Source organism: Triticum aestivum, chromosome 4D (assembly GCF_018294505.1).
Source record: "Triticum aestivum cultivar Chinese Spring chromosome 4D, IWGSC CS RefSeq v2.1, whole genome shotgun sequence".
Classification (NCBI taxonomy): domain Eukaryota; kingdom Viridiplantae; phylum Streptophyta; class Magnoliopsida; order Poales; family Poaceae; genus Triticum; species Triticum aestivum.
The window spans coordinates 356,306,738-356,328,859 of record NC_057805.1 but is presented as its reverse complement, the minus strand read 5'-3'; positions in this window follow the sequence as shown (position 1 = coordinate 356,328,859).

Here is a 22,122-nt window from a genome sequence, read left to right as displayed (position 1 = left end):
TCCAGACCCGGAAGCACAATTGGTGGCGGATCTTCACGCCATCCCAGATTGGACAGTGCCATATTTGGCTTATATGACCTGGGGCGAGTTGCCTGAGGATGAAACCTTGGCTAGACAGATAACCCGGCGGTCTAAGTCAATGACAATTGCCAATGGTGAGTTGCATCATCGTAGTGTCACTGGGGCGTTTCAACGCTGTGTCTCTCCTGAGGAAGGTCAAGAAATTCTTCGTGCCATCATGCCGGTTCAAAGTCTCTTGTGGCCAAAGCTTTCCGTCATCGATTTTATTGGCTGACAGCTCACGCTGATGCGGAGGATCTAGTCAGTAAATGTGATGGTTGCCAGAAATTCTCAAGACGGGCTCACGTGCCGGCTCAAGAATTGAGGATGATTCCAATTACTTGGCTGTTTGCAGTTTGGGGGCTCGACATGGTTGGGCCTTTCAAAAGGTCCAAAGATAAAAAGACACAACATCTGGTGGCAGTTGACAAATTCACAAAGTGGGTTGAGGCAGAGCCGGTTAGTAAGTGTGACGCAGCCACAGCGGTTCAATTCATGAAAAAGGTGATCTTTCGTTTTGGCTTTCCACACAGCATTATAACTGACAATGGTACTAATCTGTCCAAGGGTGCCATGGAAGAATTCTGTCAACGTGAGCATATCCGGCTTGATGTTTCATCAGTAGCTCACCCCCAATCCAATGGTCAAGCTGAAAGAGCCAATCAGGAAATCTTGAAAGGCATCAAGCCCCGGCTTATGGTTCCTTTACAACGGACGCCGGGTTGTTGGGTGGAGGAGTTACCCTCAGTGATATGGAGCATCAATACCACCCCTAACAGGTCTACGGGTTACACGCCTTTCTTCATGGTTTACGGAGCCGAAGCGGTTCTCCCTAGTGACATCCGTCATGACTCGCCCCGCGTGGCGGCTTATGTTGAGGCTGATAATGAACAAGCACGTCAGGATGCACTTGACCTGTTAGATGAGAAGCGTGACTTGGCAGCTGCCCGCTCGGCGATTTACCAGCAGGACTTGCGCCGTTATCATATCTGCCGGGTTAAGTCCAGAACCTTTCAAGAAGGTGATTTGGTGCTCCGGCTCATCCAGGATCAAACTGATGCACACAAGTTATCCCCACCTTGGGAAGGGCCCTTTGTGGTCAGCAAGAACTTGCACAACGGGTCATACTACCTCATCGATGTTCGAGAGCACAAAGACTCACGTAAGTCGGAGGAAGAGACCCACCGGCTGTGGAATATTGCTCATCTTCGGCCTTACTATACTTGAGCCACTGGCTCTCATGATGTACATATTTTGACGATGTATATATTATGATAAGTAATAAAACAGGACCTCTGTCCTTTTCATCCTCAATGATCATATGTCTTCATCATCATAATTTTAAACGACCAATTGGGGGCTAATCATACTCGAATCCAGCTTAACCCTTTGGTCTGGCTCATGATCGTATTCGAATCTAGCCATTAAACCTCATGATCACTAGGGGGTTTCCTGTTCAAACATAGGTCGTATTCGAACCAAAGAGAACATAGCTATCGGTACCCTCTTGATCGGCACAATGCCAAACTCACTAGGGGGCTTCTTGATCGTATTCGAATCATATCTTGACCCCTTTTGGGTTCGACTTTGATCGTATTCGAATTAGAGTCGTTAAAAAAACTCTCAAGGTCATTTGGGGGCTTCCTGTTCAAACATAGGACGTATTCGAACCAAAGAGAACATAGCTGTCGGTACCCTCTTGATCGGCGCAATGCCAAAGCCACTGGGGGCTATATGATCGTATTTGAATCCTAGCTTAACCCCTTTGGTCCGGTTTACTGATCATATTCGAATCAGAAGCCTCAAATTTTTCTTTCTATTTGGCTTAAGTTTTTTGAAAACAATCTTTGTTTTTGTCTTGAGGCTTTTTGTCCAGATCTAAGTATAAGTATGGTTTAAATTTAACCCGGCTTGGTTTTGGACGATAAGTCGCCAGCATATGACAATCATCATACATGTGGAAGTGTTGGTTTCTAAAGGATTGGGTTATCACCCTTACTGTTCAGTTCACATGAACCGGCAGTGCAAATTCAAAATCACAGGTATGATATTATGGTTGTGTCTCAACGCTATAATTCATAACAGGCTTATCTATGTCTGTTCTTTCAATATTAATGGTTGTATGTAAGATGTTATGACCCGCCCTGCGGTAAGCCGCCAAGGATTCTTGTGAACTATCTCTGTGTGCATGACAGTTAAAAGACTTTCTTAAGCATAAAGAAAACAGATGATAATTTTAAAAGGGGGAAAGTTTAAGGCGACGGCTTAACAAGTGTTGAGCACCAAAACGTGCATGATGGCACGACAAAGCAAAGTCATTTCTACCCTATTACATGACTCGCCGAGTCCAAATGATTAAATTGTTTTTCAGCAAGGTACAAATATGAGCCGCCCGGCGGTTCAGTCTTCTTGGCCTTGTTGCTCGGAGTCTTCTGCGTCATCCTTTGCCGGCTCTTCGTCTTCTTCCGCTAGCTGAAAAGTTGGTGATGACCAATTGATACCAGATAAAGCTTCAAATTCAGCTTCATCATCTATAAGCTCAAACGGATCGACTTCAGGAGCAAAGGTGTGCTTACGAATTGGCGGGATTAAATCCATCACTCTGTAAGCCGGAGTTGGCATCTTCTTATGGTCCCGGTCATAAGCCAGATGGTACTTGGAGAGGTCTGAGTCATTCGCAATCATTGTGGCCATTGGACGGATTTCTTTTACACAGGCCGCAAAGTCTTTCTGATTGAAAGGTGTACCATCTTCTTTCAGACTTGGGTAACCAGTAGCTACCTCGGATGGATAAAGCTCTGGTACCCATGCCTTGGCCCGGCTCAAGGCTGTCATGACGTCGGCTCTTGCAGATGATCGCTTTATTTCATCAAATCGAATAGGTAGCACAAAAAGCTTCTTCAAAACATCTATCAACATAGTTGGTGCTTGACCTGTTGGTGAGATAGAGGCCAGTGCATGTTGAGTCCCGGTGTACAGCTGTTCAACAAGGGTATAGACAGCTTTCAGCTTAACAAGCATGTCTTCATTGAGGTTGCTGCTCCTGGGACCTAAATAGATTGCAGTATGATTAAGATGGCGAGTTATATGATCAAAAATAATGATTCACTTCTGATGCTTGATAAAGGTGACTCACCGAAGATGGCTGAAACCATCTGATTAACACGGCTTTTTAAACTGGACAATTCAGTGGTTGCTTCTTGAAGTGCTGCTTCTGCCTTCTCAGCACGTTGGGTCAAGGCCGTCTTCTCATCTGCCCAGGATTTTCTATCTGCTTCAAAGCCGGTCTTCAATTTTTCTGACTCAGCCAAGCTAAATTGGAATTTTGACTCAGCCTTCCGGGTCTCAGTTTCCTGAGTCACCAGGCGGGTCTTGGCATCATTTAATTGGGATTCCAGTTCAGCAGTGGCAGAATGCATAAGGAGCAGAATTGTCAAATATCAAATTTATTAGATTGCAAGTCCCAAGTCTTTTGCCAGCAACAACACTTGACACTTGGGGGCTAATGTCTATCGAAGCTCAATTTTCAAAACAGCGGCTCTAATAAAGTCCCAAGTACTTTGCAAGCAAAACTACTTGGCACTTGGGGGCTAATGCATACTGTTTGTTTTTTCTTCATTATGAGCCAGAAGTAATGTAACTGTCCTAACTGATTCATAGGGGCAATGCAGTCAAAATCTTTCTTCTTATACAAAGACAAACAAGGACCGGCTAATTCCCATGGATTAAGCCGGCCCTTGGGGGCTACGGATGGAAAGTTAAAATCTGGTTTACATTTAAACCGGCCAAAGAGGGATTCTATGGTAGCAGTTATGAATTTTTCTCAAGTCTACAACCTATATTATCATAGATAGTAGACTTGGGGGGCTGGCAGGATATGTATACAAATTACTTAAAGATGGAAATTCATACCTCATATTTTTGGTGCATCTGCTTCACCATATCAATTTCGAGGTCGCGGCTGGAGTGGACCTGGCTGAGATAGCCGGAGAGGATCTCATTGCTGCTTAGTTGGGAGTATTGAGAAATATCAAACTTCTATTTCCGCCTCTCAGTGACTTCTTGTTTGGCAGTATGTTTGGCTAGAGCTATCGAATTTTCCGGCTCTACAAAGCTGGTGCTAGTAATCAACACATCATCATTTTGAGGCTCTGACGGCTTAGGTGAGTCGGAGGGGGCATAAGTTGAAGGATTGATGGCAGTGTCACCAAGGCTAAGTTCCGGAATCTCAGGAGGGGTGACAGTGACAGTTTCTACCGGCTGCTTATTGGAAGCCTCAGGGACAGGGATTTGTTGTTCCGGCTCAGGGATTTTTGTGGTGCTTCTGTTGGCTTGATCACTTTAGCCTTTTTGTTTGGCTTCGCTTGACCACTACAGAGGTTATGAAAAGTCAGTATTAATATAAGAACATATGAAGGTATAGAGTAAAGCTAATTGATATTACCCAAGGGCAATCTTGAAAGCCGGCATTCAGTTTGTGATGAGCCATCAGAAAAAGAACGAGCAAGTTCCTGGTCAATGATCATTAAAAGAGTTAAGTAACAAATAAGCAAGACCCGTTGACAGATGAGAAGAATTTTTCAAGTTTAAACACCTCGTTTCGGCGTTTCCAAGGAGCAAGGGTGTTCGGTAAGCCGGAGGATAACTCATCACCTCCGCTGGTCCGGGTCTGGCGATGGCTTTCATGCTGCTGTCGTTTCAAAAGAAAGTGAGGATCTAAATAAGCCAAGGGGTGTGAAAACCTTACTTTCCGGGTTACTTGTTGAAGTTTCTGTCTTGTCAAAGATTCTGAGCCGGAGGAAATAATAGTTACCTCTTCTTCAGCTACTTGGCTGGCTCCCGTCTTAGCTTGATAATAATCAGTGTCAATAAGATGGTTGAAAAATAAGCCAAGAGAGTCAAGGGCTACCTCCGACTCAGAGGTATCATCCAGCTTAAGCATGTCAGAGGCGCTTGGTTTTTTCTTCTTCTTGGTGGTCTTCTTGGCGGTTTTCCAAGCAGCCTTCTTGGCAGCTCTGGCCTTCTTAGCAGCCTCGTGGTCATATTCCGCCTTCCAGAATTCTGACTTAGCCTGCAGAGGTTGTCAATAGTTGAGTTAATCATATATTCAAATAATGAGGTGAAGATACAGTAAAGTTCAGAGGCTTACATCTGGGGCCGTGTTAAGCTTGCAGAAAGGGGCCAGACCCACTTTGACACAATCCTCCGGGTCTTCATATAGAAGAGACTTCACCATTTCATTGATTGCTTCTTCAGACAATGGTTCGGAGCTATGGCGCAGTGAATCTCTTGTATCACCACTATAGGTACCCATTAAGCCGGTGCGACGGCTCAACGGGATGATCCGCCAAGAAACCCAGCACCTGACTAAATCAACACCAGTCAGCCCGTTTCCCGGCAGAGCTTTGATTTTCACGATGGTGCGTGCAATCTTCTTCCGTTCAGCGGCAGAGAGCTTTTCAGGGAGATTATGTTTGGGGTCCAGGCGCTCAACACGATAACCCGACATAGGATTCTCATCAGCCGGAGAAGTGTCTTTGCAGTAAAACCATGTCTGATTCCAGCCTTTAGGGTGACTCGGCAGCATGGCGTAAGGAAAGATGGCGTCTCTGCGAAGTTGAATCGAGATTCCGCCTAGTTCCAAGCTAGGGCCATTGGTGAATTCAGTCTGGCGGTTTAAGTAAAAATACTCTCAAAAGAGTTCAACACTAGGCTCCTCTTAAGTCTCGAAAAAACTTAGAGCCGGGTGGTGAGAAACCCCGGTTCATGTGGTCAGTAAAGACAATGACTTCGCCGTCTTTCGGTTGAGGTTTCTCTTCACCCGGGTTAGGAGCACGATTATGCATCACGCTCTTGGCGAGTAAATATCCGGTTTTGAAAAAAATCCTTGAGGGTGCTCTCAGTGACGATGGAAGGAACCCAATTGCAGGTGTACACTTTTTTTAGGCGGCATTGTGGAAGAAAACCTAAAGGAAAGAAAAATTGCCGGTTCAAGTTAATTGGTGAAATCACAGTTTAAGTACTCACAGTATATGTTCAGGATGGCGGCTTAAGTGAGGACTAATGGTATATGACTAAATTATGTCAGGTTACGTAAACCGCCATGAGCAGTGCAAGTTATTTAAGCCGCCAGGATAAGTTGGATGATGTCTGTTGAGTATTTCAATTTAAGTCGGCAATTTGAGCCGCCATGGCTAGGTGGATCTAACAAATGAAGTTTTTCCCTTAGTGTTACACAAACAAGTTTCACAGGCTGCAACTATTATTTTGGATCAACGGCTGTTCAGGAAAAGAAAAATAAATCTAGACCTAAAACCAGTACAAATGAGTTCATGAGATTTCACAAGATTTTTCTTCCGGGAAAGGGGATCTACTGCTATCAAAAGTGGAAATAAAACAACTACCGCATTGGTTGAACACCGTTTTCAGATCAAAGAAGCTCGCGGTATAGCCTGGAAGATGAACTACGAAGAACACAGAGAAACTCGCAAACCCTAATGCGGATCTGAGGTATGGGAAGGCAGAAACTTACAGCTGCAGATCTACTGCGGAGGGTCGCCGCCGTTCTCTGGATCGACTCAGGTTGATGCAGCGGCCGAGGTTGAGGAAGACGAGGTGCTCTGCGGCGGCGGCGGAGCTCGAGCGGCAGAAGGGTTGCGAGAGGAAGAAGATGCTGGAAAGGGGGAGAATGAGGAAAGACCGGTCGTGCCTATTTATAAGGAAAGACTCTTAAGTGGGCATGAAAAACGAGGATGACAAAAATATGGTTATCCAGCTACCAGGACGCCTCGATTCTCGGGATGGTCATTAAGATAAGGATCCGTTGAGATACGTTGGATAAAGTGTGAAGTAATGCCGAATGACATCATGGCGGGTTATCACAAATCCAGAAGATGATGTCATGGCGGGTTACAAATTCTTGCACAATGAAGAGTAGAAGATTTTCTGTAAGTGTTGAAGATTTGTCAGGACCGGGTTTTCGGGATATATTTTCCTAGAAAATGATCCTTGTGCTCACTAGCCCCAGGATTTCTGTTAGCTGATGAGGCACCAACTTGATACAGAAATTCCAAGCAAAGTACAAGATATGTAGTACAAGACCATTGTGGCCTATGAGTACAACAATTGGTTTCTAGTAGTTGATGGCGGAAGCGGTTTGTGGTTCATCTGCGTCTATGGGACTCCATTTCCCACAGGAACAGCTGACCAGGATAACTCCTATCTTCGCGAGGCTGCTATCACCTTTGCATGGGTTCCGGGGCTGTCATCGCAACGCTCTTCTCCATGCAAGAAATCTGGCCAAGACAATAGCCAGGGACAAGCCAGCGAGTACTTTTGAATGTACTCGCAAACATTATGAACACAGGTATAACATAACAAATGGTAATAATGCTCTGAAATATTCTATGATCACAACGTCAGTCATAAAATAACAATCCGTGATGCACGCAAGCAGGGTTATTTATATATAACACGAATATGCAATATGGGAGTAGAAATAGATTGCACCGATCGGGTGTCTGGAGCGATGCCTCGAAAGGATTTTTATAGAAAACATGCCTCAGTCGGGCGTCTGAGCGACACCACCTAAAGGGCTTATAAATAAAAGAAATGACAAGCATGCCACAGTCGGGCGTCTTAGCGACACCACATAAAGGGCTTATAATTAAAAGGAATAACAAGCATGCCGCAGTGGGCGTCTTAGCGACACCACATAAAGGGCTTATAAATAAGGGGAATAACAAGCATGCCGCAGTCGGGCGTCTCGGCGACACCACATAAAGGGCTTATAAATAAAAGGAATAACAAGAATGCCACAGTCGGGCGTCTTAGCGACACCACATAAAGGGCTTATAAATAAAAGGAATAACAAGCATGCCACAGTCGGGCGTCTTAGCGACACCACATAAAGGGCTTATAAATAAAAGGATCATAGTGAATATCCAGGAGGTAGAACCGTCCCAGGGATACTCGATAATTCAAATAATATAATGGGTTAGTCCATAATAATAATAATAATAATCATAATCATCACATGTCACAAGTCATGATCCATGTTCTGGTTTAACAGTTTTCTCCTCCGAAGACCGACACTAAGACCGACACTTGACCCATCCCAGACTGTAGTCCTTACCCATGGACCCGGCTATTCGAATAGATTTAACCTCTGCAGAGGGTGTACTCTTTACCCATGAGTAACAGATTTCTTTAGTCCATCGGGACTAATTCTGTCTATGGTCTTTTAATTGAAAACACACCTGACCGCACACACCAGCCTAACTTACCGGTGTCTGGAATCACCCACGACACCTGTTAAGCAAAACTCTAAGTGGGGAGGCTACAACCTCGCGTAGCATGGGATCAAATTTATATCGCGCGCTCTAAGGGGTGCCCCCCCTCTCGGTCCCAACCGGAAACACCCATGCCCCCGGACCAGGTGGCATGCCTACCGGATGCAGCCGGTATCTTCCACCATGGCCTCTCTGTACGGTGTGTGCTAGGAAAGGGGTTGACAACTTACTGAGCCGTACCCTACGTATGGCAGGGACAAGTGGTAGTACGAAACAAGTATGGGGGTTACTGGAACAAGACTCGATCTATGGTCGACTCAGGAGGTTTAAGTATCCCCTGCATGATTAGCATAGCAAATATATTTCAACCAACAGATAGAATCACCACTCATCATACCTCATCATGCCATACCGGACACAACCGTCTTGACGAGGAACTAGAGACAAGCTCGTGTCTACCCAAGACAGAGACTTTCCCTGCTTCCTTCCGGTAGGCATGAAAGGCATACGAAGATGATTACTATCACAAGCATATCCATTTCTAACAGCAAAGAATCTTCATTATGCACTCATGCGTATGATTGTATCGTCACATAAAATAACGAATGCTCCATGTCAAGGTGGTGTTGTAACCGTATCAAGCAACACACAAAAATATTATGCCAGGGTTCAGAATGCTTGCCTTCAAGTTGTGGAGAGGCAGGGTGCATCCCAAAAACTTTTTGAAAGTTTTCTTCTCTCTCCAAAATCCTATTTTGAGGAAATTTAAATTAACACATAATTTTAAAACAGTACAAAAAAGGTGTCTGGAAAATTTTCAAATAAATATGAAAATAAACTAGACAGAATTTGAGAAACAACAAAAAAAGAATCAAGTCATTTGGACTTATATTTAAAAAGTTATGGCCAGTCAAAGTTTAGTCAAATTTCTGTTTTTAAAATAAAACCTAAAAAGAGGAAAAACGTTTCGAATAGATACACGCAGGAGACATACTTTGAGTTTTACGCCTCCACTTACGCCAGGGTGGACCGGCCCGTGGTCACTGACAGTGGGTCCAGGGGGCCCACTGGTCAGGTTTGACCAGTCGCCCCCCGCCTCCTTCCTCCTCTGGCCGAACAGAGGCGGGGCTCTGGCGATCGACGCCGGCGAATGACGGCTCCCCGCATGGTTTTGAGGGCAGGGATGGATCCGCCAGTCTAGGGCGGTCCTCCCGGTGGTCGCTAGGTCGGCGGGGGTGGAGGGAATCGCCGGCGGCGAGTTCTGCGGCGGACGGCGACCTCGGGTGAATTGGGGCTTTGGGTTACGGCGGTTCCCGAGCGAGTTTGAGGTGCATGGCAGCTCCGCACGGTCAAGGGGAGTCGGGTGATGGTGCTAGATGGACGGGAGGATCTCTACTTGCGACGAACTGGACCGGAGGGCGGCGGCGGCCGAACTGGCCGGAGACGGGGAAGGGAAGGGCTTCTGGCCTACTGGGGGGAGGGGGGCTCTAGAGAGATGGCCTGAGGCTGCCTGGGTGTTTGGATGAGCTCGGGGCCTCCCATTATAGCGCAACTAGATCGGTTCCGCGGCCGTGGATAAGAACGCCGGCGAACCGCCGTTCTGTTGCAGCAGGGGGGTGCGTGGTGGCGACGGGCGCTAGCGGACGCGTTCTTGGATAAGCTCGGACGGCTCCACAGGGCAGCTGGCGCACGCATATGGCTCGGGCGGCGCCGTCCATGGCAGGGGCTGCTGCGGCCGCCCGCTTGCTGCCATGGCCGACCTGACAGCGGCGCTGTAGGGCGCTAGGAGGGGGCCAGGGCGGCTCTGCGGCGAGGAAGGGGTCGGGCGTGCAGGCTGTGCGAGGGGAGTGGCCAGAACGAGCGCGGGGAGGCGGCAGTGGGACGCGGCGACTCGGTGTGCGCGCGCCCAGCGCACGCACGCCAGGTGCTCGACGCAATGCCAACGCGTTCTAGGCCTCTCTGATGCCCCTGTAACTAAACAGAACTAGGCTAATGATTATGTGAGAGCTAATAGACATGCTGGTAAGGCCATTAGAGCAACTTACTAATGCAAGTCTAAAAGCATGCCAAAACTGGCCATGCCCTTAACCTGCTTGATGAAATGCAAGGGCATCTAGGCATGTCTTCTGCTGGCCAAAGTCTCGAGATCAAAGTCTCTTTAGATGTAGGTGAGGGTGGCAAGGTTAGTTTGTCAAAAACAAAAACTTGTTAGTGCAAGTTTTTGAGAAAACCAATTCTGGACAGAAGTAAAGGGCATAGTTTCATGGACCAAAAATACTCCAATGGGTGCATTCTCCTGGACTTAAGGGTTTTGCAGGGAGGACTATAAGCAGGAGGAAGAATCAAGGGTAAAAGGGCAAGTTAAAATATGGTTGCAGTAGAAAATACCAAACTGAGCCAGAGAGCAAAAGAGGATGTTTTGCTCAAATTTTTCAAAGAACACCAGTGGGTTAATGCATATAGTTGAATTATATACTCTGTTGGGAATCGTAGCATAATTTAAAATTTTCCTACGCTCACCAAGATGCATCTATGGAGTCTACTAGCAACGAGGGGAAAGGAGTGGATCTACATACCCTTGTAGATCGCGAGCGGAAGCGTTCCAATGAACGTGGATGACGGAGTCGTACTCGCCGTGATCCAAATCACCGATGACCGAGTGCCGAACGGACGGCACCTCCGCGTTCAACACACGTACGGTGCAGCAACGTCTCCTCCTTCTTGATCCAGCAAGGGGGAAGGAGAGGTTGATGGAGATCCAACAGCACGACGGCGTGGTGGTGGATGTAGCGGGTCTCCAGCAGGGCTTCGCCGAGCTTCTGCGAGAGAGAGAGAGAGGTGTTGCAGGGGAGGAGGGAGGCGCCCAAGGCTTAGATGTTGCTGCCCTCCCTTCCCCCCACTATATATAGGGCCAAGGGAGAGGGGGGCGCAGCCTTGCCCCTTCCTTCAAGGAAGGGTGCGGCCAGGGGGGAGTCCTTCCCCCCCAAGGCACCTCGGAGGTGCCTTCCCCCTTTAGGACTCTCCCTTCTTTCTTATCTCTTGCGCATGGGCCTCTTGGGGCTGGTGCCCTTGGCCCATATAGGCCAAGGCGCACCCCTTACAGCCCATGTGGCCCCCCGGGGCTGGTGGACCCCCTTGGTGGACCCCCGGACCCCTTTCGGCACTCCCGGTACAATACCGATAAAGCGCGAAGCTTTTTCGGCGACCAAAATAAGACTTCCCATATATAAATCTTTACCTCCGGACCATTCCGGAACCTCTCGTGACGTCCGGGATCTCATCCGGGACTCCGAACAACTTTCGGGTTTCCGCATACATATATCTCTACAACCCTAGCGTCACCGGACCTTAAGTGTGTAGACCCTACGGGTTCGGGAGACATGCAGACATGACCGAGACGCCTCTCCGGTCAATAACCAACAGCGGGATCTGGATACCCATGTTGGCTCCCACATGTTCCACGATGATATCATCGGATGAACCACGGTGTCGAGGATTCAATCAATCCGTATGCAATTCCCTTTGTCAATCGGTATGTTACTTGCCCGAGATTCGATCGTCGGTATCCCAATACCTTGTTCAATCTCGTTACCGGCAAGTCTCTTTACTCGTACCGCAATGCATGATCCCGTGACTAACGCCTTAGTCACATTGAGCTCATTATGATGATGCATTACCGAGTGGGCCCAGAGATACCTCTCCGTCACACGGAGTGACAAATCCCAGTCTCGATCCGTGCCAACCCAACAGACACTTTCGGAGATACCCGTAATGCACCTTTATAGTCACCCAGTTACGTTGTGACGTTTGGCACACCCAAAGCACTCCTACGGTATCCGGGAGTTGCACGATCTCATGGTCTAAGGAAAAAATACTTGACATTGGAAAAGCTCTAGCAAACGAAACTACACGATCTTTTATGCTATGCTTAAGTTGGGTCTTGTCCATCACATCATTCTCCTAATGATGTGATCCCGTTATCAATGACATCCAATGTCCATAGTCAGGAAACCATGACTATCTGTTGATCAACGAGCTAGTCAACTAGAGGCTTACTAGGGACAGGTTGTGGTCTATGTATTCACACATGTATTATGATTTCCGGACAATACAATTATAGCACGAATAATAGACTATTATCATGAACACAGAAATATAATAATAACCATTTATTATTGCCTCTAGGGCATATTTCCAACAGTCTCCTACTAACATCTCCAAATTTTGGTGGAAATTTTAAAGAAATATTTAAATAGGTTGTAGTGCAATTCACAATCTGGACCAGATTTGAAAACCTGGGGTAAAGCTCAAAATTCACAATTGATTAAGAGAGGTTTTTGCATAAAAGTGATTTAGGAACACCAAATGTCATCCCCAAATTTTGGTGAATTTTTTTTAAATGAATCTATAAAAGGGTTGTAGTGCAAAGGAGCCTCTAAAACTCACCAAATGTCATCCCCAAATTTTGGTGATTTTTTTTAAATGAATCTATAAAAGGGTTGTAGTGCAAAGGAGCCTCTAAAACTTATAAAAATCATTTCAAAAGAAATAAGGCTCAAAAAATAATAATTATATAAATAATTCCACTGATAAAAGAAATGTTTTCTTGAGAGGGTATACAAGTCCAATAATATTTTTGGAAAGTTCTCACTTGGGGGAAAAACTCCACAATATCCAAGAAAAGGGAGGTTCTGCAACCAAAAGATAAATCCCGAAAATAAAAATTAAATTTCCTGGCAAAATTTTAATTAATAAAACAAAGTCAAAATTTTGGGGTGTTACAACACTACCCCCCTTAAGAAAAATCTCGTCCTCGAGATTTGCTAAAAGCTGTTTTGAACAAACATTGCTCTTACCAAAAAAATCATCCTACTTATGCAATAAAATGTATCTATAGTGAGAGGGCAATAAGTGGTGTAAAACTACAGTGTGGTATACTAGCGCTGTGTGGGAAAAATCCATGGTTTGGGGAAAACGAGAGATTTGTACTTTGGATATAGTAAATTTAGAATAAATTCTAAATTTCTAAAATACGCTGGTCGTACCCGAGAGCACAGTGCTCCCTCTGGCTAACAGGTGGACCCGGGGCCCACTGTCGGCCTCTTCTTCTACCTCTGGCTCTCTCCTCTTCCTTTCTCCCGCGTGCTTTCCCGCGCTTTCTCCACCGTCGACGTCTAGCGCGTAGGGCATCTAGGCCGTACTGCGGTAGTGCGCGGCGTGCTAGCTGCCGGTGCAGCGTGCACTCACCTCGTGGGCCAGTGCACTATCGGCACTGCTCGCGGATTCTCCTCCGAACACCGGCGATCGAGCGACGAGCGGCGCTGGTGGACCTCGCCCACCGTACATCGATCTCGAGCTATAAAACGATCGCGGTGCTCCTTTCTTCTTCCTCACACCTGGCCTCGCTTCTCCTTCTCCTTCCTTCTCATCCATTTCTGTCTGCAGGAGCTCGAGACGAGGCTCTAATGGCGGAGGTGATGCCGGACTGGTACGTGGTCCTGATGTGCGGAGGGTTGGCGGCGTTGCTGGGGTTCTCCGTGCTCCTGTGCGTGATGATCCTCGATGATTGTCGTGATGCTGCCGCTCGAGTGTTAGCCCTTCGCGGTGGCGGTGATCATGAGAATTAAGTGCGGTGTCGAGCGCTAACTGTTGTCAGTGTGTTGGAGGCAGCTTGTACCCGAGTGATTACCCACTAACCTCTCCTTCAAAGGTGATCAGTTAGGTGTAACATGTGTATGTGCATTAGCAATTAGTGCGCGAGGTCGAGTGGTTGCGGTTGTGAGTCTGCTGTGGTGCTGCGTGAATAAAAATCTACGCCGTGAAGAGATATATGCCGCAACGATTCCGGGGAAAAATCTCACTTCAGAATTACCGAAAGTGAAAACGGTTAATAAAAATTAACAGCAGTAAAAAAACCACTCACATTAATTGAAACTAAAAATTTAATTCATCGCACAATTTTAGGATACCACGCATGAGTTGCGACACAGAAATAAATGCTGAGACAATGAACATAGCAGCGACGTCTACAATGATAACGGTAAATGGATAGGGTCCTGAGAAAACGTCTCTGGTACTGGGGCACACTCCTCTTCAATCGGGGGAAGCGGATTGACTAGCCGATGAATGCGTCTCTCCTGGTCGGGCCTTAGTGGTCTCATTGTGCACAATAGGGCCAGGCATTATGCCTCGAGTTGGGGGAAGAGGCTGTGCTGTGCTGTGTTGAGGCTAGCGTGCCCTTTTTATAGAAAAGGGGATGGAGTCTTCCTTCGCACGCTTGCGAATGAGACAAATTAGGTGTCGGTAACTGGCGCGTGATCGACAGGCTAGGCTGATAGGTTGGGCACCGACTGCCAAAAGCGTCGGGGTCACTGTGTGGCTATCTTACACGGGAAGCTTGGCCAGGGTTAGGTTAAGGTCTAGTGGGTCGGTTAACCTAGGTTTATTGACCTGGCTAAGATAGGATTAGCAAATGGTCAGCCTGGCTCTGATACCAAGTTTGTCAGGACCGGGTTTTCGGGATATATTTTCCCAGAAAATGATCCTTGTGCTCACCAGCCCCAGGATTTCTGTTAGCTGATGAGGCACCAACTTGATACAAAAATTCCAAGCAAAGTACAAGATATGTAGTACAAGACCATTGTGGCCTATGAGTACAACAATTGGTTTCTAGTAGTTGATGGCGGAAGCGGTTTGTGGTTCATCTGCGTCTATGGGACTCCATTTCCCACAGGAACAGCTGACCAGGATAACTCCTATCTTCGCGAGGCTGCTATCACCTTTGCATGGGTTCCGGGGCTGTCATCGCAACGCTCTTCTCCATGCAAGAAATCTGGCCAAGACAATAGCCAGGGACAAGCCAGTGAGTACTTTTGAATGTACTCGCAAACATTATGAACACAGGTATAACATAACAAATGGTAATCATGCTCTGAAATATTCTATGATCACAACGTCAGTCATAAAATAACAATATGTGATGCACGCAAGCAGGGTTATTTATATATAACACGAATATGCAATATGGGAGTAGAAATAGATTGCACCGATCGGGTGTCTGGAGCGATGCCTCAAAAGGATTTTTATAGAAAACATGCCTCAGTCGGGCGTCTGAGCGACGCCACCTAAAGGGCTTATAAATAAAAGAAATGACAAGCATGCCACAGTCGGGCGTCTTAGCGACACCACATAAAGGGCTTATAATTAAAAGGAATAACAAGCATGCCGCAGTCGGGCGTCTTAGCGACACCACATAAAGGGCTTATAAATAAGGGGAATAACAAGCATGCCGCAGTCGGGCGTCTCGGCGACACCACATAAAGGGCTTATAAATAAAAGGAATAACAAGCATGCCACAGTCGGGCGTCTTAGCGACACCACATAAAGGGCTTATAAATAAAAGGAATAACAAGCATGCCACAGTCGGGCGTCTTAGCGACACCACATAAAGGGCTTATAAATAAAAGGATCATAGTGAATATCCAGGAGGTAGAACCGTCCCAGGGATACTCGATAATTCAAATAATATAATGGGTTAGTCCATAATAATAATAATAATCATAATCATCACAAGTCACAAGTCATGATCCATGTTCTGGTTTAACAGTTTTCTCCTCCGAAGACCGACACTTGACCCATCCCAGACTGTAGTCCTTACCCATGGACCCGGCTATTCGAATAGATTTAACCTCTGTAGAGGGTGTACTCTTTACCCACGAGTAACGGATTTCTTTAGTCCATCGGGACTAATTCCGTCTATGGTCTTTTAATTGAAAACACACCTGACCGCACACACCAGCCTAACTTACCGGTGTCTGGAATCACCCATGACACCTGTTAAGCAAAAATCTAAGTGGGGAGGCTACAACCTCGCGTAGCATGGGATCAAATTTATATCGCGCGCTCTAAGGGGTGCCCCCCCTCTCGGTCCCAACCGGAAACACCCATGCCCCCGGACCAGGTGGCATGCCTACCGGATGCAATCGGTATCTTCCACCATGGCCTCTCTGTACGGTGTGTGCTAGGAAAGGGGTTGACAACTTACTGAGCCGTACCCTACCTATGGCAGGGACAAGTGGTAGTACGAAACAAGTATGGGGGTTACTGGAACAAGACTCAATCTATGGTCGACTCAGGAGGTTTAAGTATCCCCTGCATGATTAGCATAGCAAATATATTTCAACCAACAGACAGAATCACCACTCATCATACCTCATCATGCCATACCGGACACAACCGTCTTGACGAGGAGCTAGAGACAAGCTCGTGTCTACCCAAGACAGAGACTTTCCCGGCTTCCTTCCGGTAGGCATCAAAGGCATACGAAGATGATTACTATCACAAGCATATCCATTTCTAACAGCAAAGAATCTTCATTATGCACTCATGCGTATGATTGTATCGTCACATAAAATAACGAATGCTCCATGTCAAGGTGGTGTTGTAACCGTATCAAACAACACACAAAAATATTATGCCAGGGTTCAGAATGCTTGCCTTCAAGTTGTGGAGAGGCAGGGTGCATCCCAAAAACTTTTTGAAAGTTTTCTTCTCTCTCCAAAATCCTATTTTGAGGAAATTTAAATTAACACATAATTTTAAAACAGTACAAAAAAGGTGTCTAGAAAATTTTCAAATAAATATGAAAATAAACTAGACAGAATTTGAGAAACAACAAAAAAAGAATCAAGTCATTTGGACTTATATTTAAAAAGTTATGGCCAGTCAAAGTTTAGTCAAATTTCTGTTTTTAAAATAAAACATAAAAAGAGGAAAAACGTTTCGAATAGATACACCCAGGAGACGTACTTTGAGTTTTACGCCTCCACTTACGCCAGCGTGGACCGGCCCATGGTCACTGACAGTGGGTCCAGGGGGCCCACTGGTCAGGTTTGCCCAGTCGCCCCCCGCCTCCTTCCTCCTCTGGCCGAACAGAGGCGGGGCTCCGGCGATCGACGCCGGCGAACGACGGCTCCCCGCAGGGTTCTGAGGGCGGGGATGGATCCGCCAGTCTAGGGCGGTCCTCCCGGTGGTCGCTAGGTCGGCGGGGGTGGAGGGAATCGCCGGCGGTGAGTTCTGCGGCGGACGGCGACCTCGGGTGAATTGGGGCTTTGGGTTACGGTGGTTCCCGAGCGAGTTTGAGGTGCTGGGCAGCTCCGCACGGTCAAGGGGAGTCGGGTGGTGGTGCTAGATGGACGGGAGGAGCTCTACTTGCGACGAACTGGACAGGAGGGCGGCGGCGGCCGAACTGGCTGGAGACGGGGAAGGGAAGGGCTTCTGGCCTACTGGGGGGAGGGGGGCTCTAGAGAGATGGCCTGAGGCTGCCTGGGTGTTTGGATGAGCTCGGGGCCTCCATTTATAGTGCAACTAGGTCGGTTCCGCGGCCGTGGATAAGAACGCCGGCGAACCGCCGTTCTGTTACAGCAGGGGGTGCGTGGTGGCGACGGGCGCTAGCGGACGCGTTCTTGGATAAGCCCGGACTGCTCCAGAGGGCAGCTGGCGCACGCGTATGGCTCGGGCGGCACCGTCCATGGCAGGGGCTGCTGCGGCCGCCCGCTTGCTGCCATGGCCGACCTGACGGCGACGCTGTAGGGCGCCAGGAGGGGGCCAGGGCGGCTCTGCAGCGAGGGAGGGGTCGGGCGTGCAGGCTGTGCGAGGGGAGTGGCCAGAACGAGCGCGGGAAGGCGGCAGTGGGACGCGGCGACTCGGTGCGTGCGCGTGCAAAACGTGCACTCTGGGCGCGCCCAGCGCACACACGCGAGATGCTCGACGCAATGCCAATGCGTTCTAGGCCTCTCTGATGCCCCTGTAACTAAACAGAACTAGGCTAATGATTATGTGAGAGCTAATAGACATGCTAGTAAGGCCATTAGAGCAACTTCCTAATGCAACTCTAAAAGCATGCCAAAACTGGCCATGCCCTTAACCTGCTTGATGAAATGCAAGGGCATCTAGGCATCTCTTCTGCTGGCCAAAGTCTCCAGATCAAAGTCTCTTTAGATGTAGGTGAGGGTGGCAAGGTTAGTTTGTCAAAAACAAAAACTTGTTAGTGCAAGTTTTTGAGAAAACCAATTCTGGACAGAAGTAAAGGGCATAGTTTCATGGACCAAAAATACTCCAATGGGTGCATTCTCCTGGACTTAAGGGTTTTGCAGGGAGGACTATATGCAGGAGGAAGAATCAAGGGTAAAAGGGCAAGTTAAAATATGGTTGCAGTAGAAAATACCAAGCTGAGCCAGAGAGCAAAAGAGGATGTTTTGCTCAAATTTTTCAAAGAACACCAGTGGGTTAATGCATATAGTTGAATCATATACTCCTACTAACATCTCCAAATTTTGGTGGAAATTTTAAAGAAATATTTAAATAGGCTGTAGTGCAATTCACAATCTGGACCAGATTTGAAAACCTGGGGTAAAGCTCAAAATTCACAATTGATTAAGAGAGGTTTTTGCATAAAAGTGATTTAGGAACACCAAATGTCATCCCCAAATTTTGGTGAATTTTTTTAAATGAATCTATAAAAGGGTTGTAGTGCAAAGGAGCCTCTAAAACTTATAAAAATCATTTCAAAAGAAATAAGGCTCAGAAAAAATAATAATTATATAAATAATTCCACTGATAAAAGAAATGTTTTCTTGAGAGGGTATACAAGTCCAATAATATTTTTGGAAAGTTCTCACTTGGGGGAAAAACTCCACAATATCCAAGAAAAGGGAGGTTCTGCAACCAAAAGATAAATCCTGAAAATAAAAATTAAATTTCCTGGCAAAATTTTAATTAATAAAACAAGGTCAAAATTTTGGGGTGTTACAAGATTGACATGAACCAGTTCAAATCAATCTGGGGCCTAATGTTGGTGATATAACTATTAGGTATGACCCACCCATGAGGGGCCGGGTTATACCTACGGCGATTCATGAAGCCCAAGACAGCTCTGGAAGATGGCGGTTTAGTTAAGGGCCCAAGTCCCAAAGGTGGCTCAAGGCCCGTAGAAATAAACTGCCATATGTACATAACTTGTATTGTAAGGCATGGATAGTTAGAGACCGAGCCGGACACTGTTTATGAGCCGGTCGGGACTCTGTGATCCGCTGGGTGTCGACCTCTGTATATAAAGGGACGACCCGGCGGCGGTTCAGGGCAAGTAAGATCAGATCGAAAGCTAGGTCAAGCGGATTCGCTCCCTAGTAATCGAAACATAAGAAATACCACCTCAAACTGGATTAGGCCTTTACCTTCACCGCAAGGGGCCGAACCAGTATAAACCCTCATGTCCTTTGTCCCGTTTTAACCCCTTTAAGCTTCCTAGTTGCGATGGCTCCACGATTAAGTCCTTTCACTAGGACATCTGCCGTGACAATTCCACGACAACATGTATCCAATGGTTGGATTCCAAAGCACGGTCTCTCTATAGATTGCAAGCATACGAGATGAGTGATCCGGAAGTGCTTCATCGTCCAAGGCTAGGCGTCACCGATGAACTAGAGGAGGGAGGAGCAACCTTGAGCAGAATAACTATATATTGCTGGAGATTTAGAGAGGGAGAGGGGTGATCCTTTGCGCAGAACTTGATGTGCAAAAAGAGGGGGCACCCCTTGAGTATATATAGGTGCAAGGGAGGGGCGACTTGGAGGAGGGGTTCCTCTCCTTTGTGGTGGTGCACCAAGGGGTGGTATCCACCCCAAACCCTAGCCGCACCAAGAAAGGCTTGGTCGTCAAGGCTAGGGGGCGCCCGGCCCCTTCTTGGGCCTTAAAGGCCCATGCGGCTGCCCCTATAGGCCTTGCCTATAAGGGTTGGCATAGGTGCATCTTTCATCCTAGGGGGCTCTTCAAAAGTTCTTGTATTCCTCCTACATAATTATCTACCTCCTGAAACTTTCCCACTTTCCTCGTTTTATCTTGTTTTATCCGAAATGCTTCTGGTTTCTCTAAAATACTTTGGGTTCTCTCTCGAAACAATTTTCGTTATCTCTGCAATTTTTCCGATGATATTCTCCTAAGCTCCTAACTCAACTAGCACTCAATAGATCTAAGATCCTTAAGCGTGTGACTCGGCATAGAACTGACCAAAACACATTTCATTCAATGATCAATAGTGGAACCGTGGACATCCATATTGAGCTCTATACCCACACAGATGATTATCAAGTGGAGCTATAGCTACTGTATGCTATTCCTCTTGCTTTGCGGTACTTTACAAAACCCGAGGTGAGATATATCAGCATCCCCAGGAATCAACACATGAGCACTAGCTAGTTTCCTTGTTCTATTTTATCGTTCCCATGTTTTGGCATCCCCGTGAGAAATACACGATGTGTCTGGCCAGACGATGATGGATACAAGCATACCAAGAGTTCCCTAAGAATATCTCTCCATCACCGGAGCAAATTGTAATCTCAAGCATCTAGTCCCGTGTCACAGTTTCCAATGAGCCCATAAGTTACCCTTATCATCACCATATTACGGTTGATATTAGAAAAATCCCAAAGGGCATCGTCCAGTATGAAGTGACTCAATACTCCCATGGTCTAAGTAATTGTGCATACATTAACTTCGTGTTATAGACTATAGACTATAGACTTGTGACGAAATCATCTTCTTCTATAACATACAACTTGGGTCAATTCAACACAAGTGTTCATCTAACATCGTGCCCTCAATATTGTTGGCATCATCGTTACACTTAACTCATGCCTATGATCAGGAAAATGGAACCATCATGCAACACTTGAGCTAGTGCTAGAGGCAAAGGAATGTATTTTACTATTTATTATTCTACATGTGCACATGAGTTATTCTACACATGATCATGCATACTCGAGAACCATTACAGTTATAACATATAACATTAACATTAAGTATAAAATTGGAAATGTATAATAACACAATTACTATTGCCTCTAGGGCATATTTCCAACAGTCTCCCACTTGGACTACAATCAATAATCTAGTTACATAACTTCTTTTACACCAATGGCAATTCGGTGTTGTTCATGGATTGCTCGTGGTAGAGGATTCGTCATTAGGTCTGACATGTTCAGATCATGTGAATCTTGATTACTTTCATAGAATCCTTATCTACATGATCCCAAATATTGTGATACTCGCATTCAATATGTCTGGACTTCTGGTGGGACATTAGCTCCTTTGTGTGAGCCACGATGCCACTATTATCACAACAGAGAGCCATTGGGTTCAGTGCGCTGGGAACCACACCTAGTTCTTCAAGAAAGTTCTTGATCCACACCTCCTCCTTCGAAGCTTCTAAAGCTGCGATATATTTCGCCCCGTTGTAGAATCCGCAACAGTGTTCTGCTTAAAACACTTCTATCACACTGCACCACCATTGAGTGTGAAAACGTAGCCCGATTAAGATTTGCAGTCATCTGTATCAGTCAAGAAGCTAGCATCAGTGTAACGATTTACAATGAGCTCTTCATCGCCTCACTAAACAAGGAAAAAATCTTTAGTATTTCTACGGTACTTAAGAATATTTTTCATTGTTGCGAGTGAGTCAATCCTAAATCACTTTGGTACCTTATACTAACACTTAGCACATAAGAAACATCCGGGCTTGTGTGTTAGCGCCGCCTCTCCTCGCAGCGCCGCTTCTTCTACTACCTTGAGCTGCCTCTCACAGCTCAACTCTCTTTGTCTCACACAAGAACACACACACACACATGGTGAAACTCAGAAAACACACACGCACACAGCCAAGGAAGAAACCCAACGAGGCTTTGCCCAGAACACTCTTCCTTGGTGCACACAAAGA